Source organism: Spea bombifrons, chromosome 2, assembly GCF_027358695.1.
Source record: "Spea bombifrons isolate aSpeBom1 chromosome 2, aSpeBom1.2.pri, whole genome shotgun sequence".
NCBI classification, from domain to species: Eukaryota; Metazoa; Chordata; class Amphibia; order Anura; family Pelobatidae; genus Spea; species Spea bombifrons.
The window spans coordinates 44,622,066-44,630,580 of NC_071088.1; positions in this window are offsets into that span (position 1 = coordinate 44,622,066).

Here is an 8,515-nt window from a genome sequence, read left to right on the forward strand (position 1 = left end):
TTTTTCTGCACAGATTAATTTCTTATATGTATAATTAAAATAACATTATTTAGCAATATTGATAAAATGTGTTAAGGCAGCTGATGTTTATATGTGTGTGTATATATGTATGTACAGTATCTCACAAAAGTGATAACACCCCTCACATTTTTGTAAATATTTTATTATATTTTTTTTAATGTGACAACACTGAAGAAATGACACTCTGCTACAATGTAAAGTAGTGAGTGTACAGCCTGTATAACAGTGTAAATTTGCTGTCCCCTCAAAATAACTCAACACACAGCCATTAATGTCTAAACCTTGGCAACAAAAGTGAGTACACCCCTAAGTGGAAATGTCCAAATTAGGCCCAATTAGCCATTTCCCCTCACTGGTGTCATGTGACTCGTTAGTGTTACAAGGTCTCAGGTGTGAATGTAATAATATATATGCATTTTTAAACGAACACGCAAGGCCTTTGATGAAGCCTGATTGGCAAGCCAAACACTGAAATTCATTCCTTCCGTTGGCGCGAGGTTAAACAAGGAATTTGGAACAATTGTAATATTGATTTGTTTAAGCTGTATATGTGAGTCTTCAGAAGGTGTTCTCACCACTCTGCTCTGTAAGCATTGACTTTTACTTTTGTTTGGAAGAATAAATATATCGTCTTAACGGATGTGCCTCAAATCTTTTACCAGTTTCAACCTTTGCGCTGCAAGATTGAACCCTTTCTTTGCATATTCTGGAAAACCCAACCCTAGACGAATTAAATGTCATAATCTTTCCTCTTTTGTCATTGGAAGAATATTAAATTTGGGCAATAAATTGTGTTGTTTGGGTACACCGGGATGTTCTGTGGTTCCAGTAAGAATGTGAAATAAATAGCAATAAGCTGAAATACTGAAAACATTTGTTTACATGAACAATTGTTTATTTTGTTGAACTGGACCCTGTCAACCACTTAATATAATTATGACACATTATACACACAGCGAGCGTACATATATATGGAAATAATTATACCATTATGTTTTGTCGTTGCCTCTTTGTTGGTGTTGTAGCTGTCTGGGTGCTGTACACACCTGTGTGCTAAGCCAGACTTCCTTCTACTTTGTCTCGGAAAGCATTCTGTGTGTAGTAATAATAAAGGGAAGTGTCAATGTTTAAAAATGGTTTCATGTAGGGCTGCAACAACTAATCAATAAAATCGATAATAATCGATAATGAAATTCGTTGCCTACGAATTTCCTTATCGATTAGTTGAATCGATTATTATCGATTATAAAATGAGGGATTTTTCAGAGCAAACGCTCTGAAAAATCCCCCTCATTATATAATCCGTTTTACTGACTCACCGTCTCACAGCAGCAGCTCCTACTTACTCCCCCTCCCTGTAATCACTATGACAACTGGCCCCGCCCCTTCCTTCTCCAGGCCAGAACCACATGGCTGTGACACTCATCTAACTGTAAGTATATATATATATATATATATATATATGTTAATATTTGGGCTACTGAAAGTTAGGGGAGGTGGGGGTTAATTTAGGGGCAGTTATGGTTAATGGGGTGTTTAGGGGCAGCTATGGTTAATGGGGTGTTTAGGGTTAATTTAGGGGCAGTTGTGGTTAATGGGGTGTTTGGGGTTAATTTAGGAACAGCTGTGGTTAATGGGGTGTTTGGGGTTAATTTGAGCCAGTTGTGGTTAATGGGGAGTTTAGGGTTAATTTAGGGGATGCTGTGGTTGATGGGGTCTTTAGGGTTAATTTAGGGGATGCTGTGGTTAATGGGGAGTTTAGGGTTAATTTAGGGTAGCTTTGATGGGGTATTTAGAGTTAATTTAAGGGTAGTTATGGTTAATGGGGTGTTTAGGGTTAATTTAATGAGAACTGAGGGTTAATTTAATAAAGTTAACTTAAGGTGCAGTTAGAGATAAAGGGGGGGCAAACTAAGGGGAATCTAAATCCTGGGGGCAGTGAAGTGACATATCTGGGGGTAAAAGGCATATGTGGGGAGGGCAGTGTGGCATGTCTGGGGAGGACGGAGTGATGTATCAGGGTGTATAAAGCGTATCAGGCACAGTGGCATGTCTGGGGGTAGAGTGAAGTGGCATATGTGAGGAGGGCAGGGTGGCATGTCTGGGAAGGATGGAGTGGTCTATCGGGGTATAAGGCGTATCAGGCACAGAGGCATATGGGGGGTAGAGGGGAGTGGCAGATGTGGGAGGTGGCGTGGGAGGTGGCGTGGCATATGTGGGAGGCAGCATGGAGTGCTGTGGTAGGCAGCGTGGCATATGTGGGAGGCAGCGTGGCATGTCTGGGAGGCAGGGTGGCAAGCCTGGGCTCAAATGTGCATAAATTGGGGGGGGGGGCTAGTTGGGAAATAAAGACAAGAAATGCATTTTATCAAAGTTTTTTTTATTCTGCTGTTTGTATTTAACATCATTTGTTTATTAAATTATTTTAAATAAATGAAAAATTTACATTAATATTTTTTATCCGATTAATCGAAAAAATAATCGGCCAACTAATCGATTATGAAAATAATCGTTAGTTGCAGCCCTAGTTTCATGTATTTTCTCGACGGTTAACTAGCTCAGTTACCCACTACAAACTCACACTTTTCAACAACAATTCTTTTATGTAGGTGTGTTTTTATAGACTATAAGTTAAACCATGATTAGCAAAAAAATCAAGCAGGTAACCTTTTATAAATGGACAGAACACACACACACAATCTTTGTGCAAAAGGTTACATTGCACACACTTGTAGTTCTCTCTGAACTTACTATGCTAACCCTTTCAGTGTCAACCTTGTATGTGATCCATGGATAGTAATGTGGAACCCACGTACCAACAATAATCTCATGCTATGTGCTACTGGAGGGTCCCCTCCACAATCGTTGGAAAGGTAAAATAAAACCAAAAGCTGTTGCATGCTGCCGACTTACTTACTGTGAGATCAGGTGGCCATTATAGTTGAAAAAAATTTGGTGTGCTAACTTTTACTTAGCACTTTCCTGGGCAATCTTTGAAGGGTTGCTCCTGTGGGTGTGGTTTCATAATGTAGGAGAAAAAAAAACATGTGAATATAAAGAAGAGCAAGGAGGAATGAGGAGAGGTGGAAGAATGAAATGGACACAGAAAAAAGACAGGTAAGTTACATCTGTACACTTACTCTAACAGAGACACTTATACTAACAATGACTCTCGCACATCTACCCAACACTGACACACCACAAACATAGACATACTTACACAGAAACACGCAAGCACCTTTACACTCACATTAACATACACACAAACACATTCAGTCATGGACACACACATGCACTCACACCCACTTACAGCAACATTCATAGGCACACAAGGCATACGCCCGGATACTAACATCAAGAGATGCCTTGCTTACTCCACAGGGTCACAGAATTGTTGTAAAAGGCATGTGTTGTTGTTAATTCAAAATTAAAGTACTTTACTTAAAGGGTATAAAGAAGGTACTTAATGTGTATTCTGGTTTCCTGATATAGTCCAATGCATGTCTAATTTTGGGCTGGATTAACGTAGGGGCTGATGAAGCTGCAACTCCACACGACCACCAGAGCCGTCTTTAACTTAGCGAAAAGCCTGCAGCAACCAGGGACGCTGGGGTCGCAACAGAGACTGGGACTGCCACTCCAGGCAGCTTCCTGTTGGCTGCCATTGCCATGAGGTCGATCTGTGAAGTACCTCAGTCTCTTGTGACCTGCAGAAATATTGCAGTGCTCAGGCTCCATTCTCCTGAACACTGATACGATAATTACTCAATCAATTAACGAGAATTGTTTAACCACAGAACAGATTGATATCAGTAACACTGATACAATAATTAATCAATTAACGAGGCTACAATTAATAGTTTGTCTATCCATCTCTTTCCGATGTCTTTTTTCCCCACGGGGTTCTGTTCCACAAAGATATATTCCTGTGGAAAGAAGAATATATATATTTATTTAACACATTAGATCTTCAAATCAATATCAATTTACATTGCTACTAGGTTGTTACATTGTTTCACTTACCCACTTCAGTTTGGACAGACTCCAAACCACAAACACAGATGTCTTCTATCTTGATTCTGCCTGTCTGCTTTTTTTTGACTTTATGAATTATCTATCTTGTATACTTACCGATCACGAATATTGGTGATTACGATTCCCGATGATACGATGGAATGGAGATTTCCACAACGTTCGTTGTCAATTTGTCTTGAGGCACCTAAAAGACAACAACTAATAAAGAAAAAAGGGAAAAAAAAGATCAAACGTGATGACGTAGGGATGACGTAAACAGAGGAAGACGGCGAGCGGGGACCTTTAAAAACCGCAAAGACACAGACGGGATACAGATTGAATTTTAAATTTCTCCTGAGGAAGCCGAGATCAAAATCTGCGAAACGCGTTGAGAAACTTTAATATAATTGAAATTTGGACTTCAAAAGGACTTGCTGATTTACCTTTACGAAGGACAAAAAAAAACAAATATTATTTTTACGGCACTATTTCGTTTCCTATTCTTAACACAGAAACTCCAAGACAAGAAAAAGTCTGGATTTTTGATGAGCGATCACTTTCAAGTACACTTGTGAGTGCAATTAATATCATAATTTTTAATTTTTGTTTGAATTTATTACACTATATTTGTTTTATTTTTTCCCCACATATCTATGTGCCCCGTTTTTTTGTCTATACTCCATTCTCCTTGAAGGACAGATGTTCTGCTGAGGTAATCTGCAGTAATGTTCTCCTTTCCATGAATGAACATGTCCGAAAAGGTGGGAGAGATGGAACCCACTTCCCGATCTTCTGAAGAAGAGCCCTGAATTGAAGACTGTGCCGTCTTGCTTCTTCAGGAAAGCCACCACCGTGCGATTGTCTGAAAGAACTCTCACTGCTTTTCCCTGTAACCTGGATTGCCAAGAAAGGAGCGCCTTCCAGACTGCCAGAAGTTCCAGCACATTGATATGAAGACAATGTTGGTCAAACCAAAAACCCCAACCGGATAAGATGGCGTCTGTAGACACTACTGTCCAAACGGACTCGGTTCAAACCAGACCTGAATTCAGTCTTTTCATCTGGAGCCACCATCTGAGGGAAAGACAAATGCTGGCTGGAATGGCAACCTACCTTGAGAGGGCTGGAATGGATCGATCCCATGTCCTCAGGATGAAACAATGTTGTGGACGCATATGAAGAAGAGCCCATGCCAGGGCAGGCATCGTAGACACCACCATTCCCAGAAGGCCCATGAGCAACCTCAGGCTGGAGAGACGTCTGGGAAAAAAGTAAACGGGAAAGGCTGGTGATATTCTGAATCTTGTCCCCTGGCAAAAAGATCTTTTGACAGCGAGTATCCAGGATAAACCCCAGGAAAGGAATCGTTCTGGTAGGAAGCAGACAGGATTTTTTAAAATTGACAATCCATCCCAAATCCTGAAGCAGGCAAACAGTCCTGTGAATCTGGTGGGAGAGAAGATCTGGAGAGCTTGCTGCCAGACACTAATCATCTAAATAAGGGACCATCTTGATTCCTTCCTTGCTCAGGAAGGCAACAATCCCTGGCAGCAGTTTGGTGAAGATTCTTGGAGCTGAAGAAAGACCAAAAGGGAGAGCCTGGAACTGGAAATGAAGAGTCCATTTCGTAGATGGAATGGCCACACAAAGAAACTTCTGCGACTCCCCCCCCCCCGATGGGAACTTGAAGATAGGCATCCTGAAAATCTAGAGTATCGAGAAAGTCTCCTCAGGAAAGAAGTTCTATGGTGGACGTGACAGACTCCATCATGATCTTCCTGTAAGCCACAAAACGGTTGAGAAACGTGAGATCTATAATGAGTCTGAAATCTCCTGATGATTTGGGAACAATGAAGAAGTGGGAGTAAACCCCTCTTCCTCTTTGGTCTGGAGGCACAGGGATCAACACTTGCTTTATCACGAACTCTTGAACAAGGTCCCGAAGTGCCATTCTCCTGGATCCGCAGGAGGCATAGAAAAAACGCTCTGGGGGAGAACTGACAAGCTCCAGACCCTACCCTCTGGAAATGATGCCCAGGGTCCAGGCGTCCAAACAAAAAAGAGTCCATTGGTGAAGAGAACTCTTCAGCCTACCCCCTATCAAAATGTTTCTGGCGTCATGCTTTCTTAGAAGAACCGTCCACCTGTTTAAAGGAGGAGGGTCTGCCTCTACCACGAAAAGACCGACATCTGGAGCCACAGGGCCTATCCCGAAATGTGGGCTGGGGTCTGGAATCCTGACCTCTAGATGCCCTAAACGGGTTGGGACGAAAACATGGCAGAGGTTTATGCAAGAAATACTTGGCACTAGTGGCTTCCTCCAACAAAACTTCTAACTCCTTCCCAAATAGTTCTTTCCCAGAGAACGGTATCCCACACAAATGGTGCTTGGAGGCTGAGTCTGCTGACTAAGATTTGAGCCATAAAGCCCTTCTGGAGACTTCGGATAAGGCAGAGGCCCTAGCAGCCATACGGACGGATTCCATAGCAGAATCACACAAGAACTCAGCCGTACTCTTCACATCTGAAATTCCTCCGGAGAACCTCTTCGTCTCCTGCACCCCTCATGATATCTTCCTCAATCTGCTCACCACGGACCCTGCGGCGATTAACCCTATCCCAGACCTGGCAGAGCCTCTCATATGCTACCGGGAGTGACAGGGGAAATCTAGTTCCCGTCCAGCCAAGGGACCTTTATATCTCCATCTAATAATGGTCCTTAACAAGAATAAGAATCCCTTACACTGCAGAACAATTGTAGCTCCAGCTCACAAAGGTCCATTACAATAACTAAAAACTATTTGATAAGCATATTTTCTTCTAACTATATATATGCAGTGTATTTGCTATGTTTATAAAGTGATTGCATGATATATACGTTATTTCACATTTTGTCCATAAGATAAAAAAACTTAACTGCTCAGCATCCATGTGTAGTGGATAAAGATGACATCAGACATACACACCAGGAAAGGCTCTGCCACACTGACACACACACCAGGACAGGCTCTGCCACACCAACACACAGTCACACACACTAAGACAGACACTGACACTCACATCCGGACCGGCTAAGCTACAAAAAAAAAAAAGTATTTTCCACACTGCTTTGTCGTTGACCCCCCCTTTTGTGTTTTTGCCCCCTTGTGTACTATGTGTGTATATGTCCCCAGCCTGCAATCCCTTTAGTATTGATTTATGAAAGGGGCCCAGCTGCCCCCTTGTGTATTGATGCTGCCAGCCCAGAAAAAACGCTGTTCTGCAGTATGGGGGGTATAAATGTAACTGGTTCCCTTCCATGAGTCTATACATCCCCATACTGAAGGGCAGCATTTTATCTGGGCTGGTCAACAATATGTAAAAGTTATGCGTGTCCTGAAAAACATGGCCGATGTGGTCACCCTAATGCCCCCGCACCCTTGTGTATTGCCCTAAGCTAGCCCCCCATTATATATTTAGCATACCACCCAGCCCCCCATTAAGTATTGATTTATATGATGCCCCCCGCCAGCACATGCTTGGGAATTAATGCCCCCTCATTATCATCTCAGCCCTGGCACCCAGATTGCATCCACAGGACCTGGCCACAGAGTGGAAGCTTGCCATCTTTGCCCACAAACCGCATGCATGTGGCATCCTAGCCTTAAACAGCCTCCCTGTGCCATGCCCCCCCACTTACACATCCATACTATCACAGATATATTCATTAATTATTAATTCACAAATATCAGGTAGGGGCCTGGAGCTGCAGCTCCATCAGCCCCTACGTTAATCTGGCCCTGTTTGATGTGATAAATTGGAGTGACCAGGTTCAAAGTCCAAATAGGATATAAGCAGACTGACCAAATTGAGAGAGGAAAAAAAAGCGCCACAACCAGAACCTACGCGTCGGTGGCATCACTGTACTCCGGGGGATGTCGTTGAATACGTATCGTGTGTTTGACCAGAAGCTACACATTTATAACTCAAGTACAATTTGTGTGAAAAAACACAGCACAAATTACCACCCCAAACTTTGGCAAAGGTTAGTGTAACGGGTTCACCAAGAGAGCTGTAGTAACTCCCAGAGATCACCCACATTTATCCTCCTGTCGTCCCCGGAATAACTTCCAGCACCAGTCAGCATGCGCACCTTGGAACCCTGCTATGTGTACCCAATAAGTAGACACAACTACCTTGAACTGAGTACAGCAGGAATGAACAGTTTATTGACATAGACTGATATATCCACAGAACAGCATTAACATAAATTAACAGATACATGCATACAACCCAGCCTTTAATCCCCAGGCAGCAATCCTATTGATGGGAGTAATTAAACAATGGAGTTCCTGCCTGTGCTATCTTTGTTTGGTAGCCGGGCTGGAGTCATCTCTGACTACCTTGGGCCCCTGTATGACAGCTCATTCTGTCAAAGTTAGTGGTACAAATCATAAAGAGAAATGGTTAAAATACCAGCACTTGAAATACCTTGGGCCGT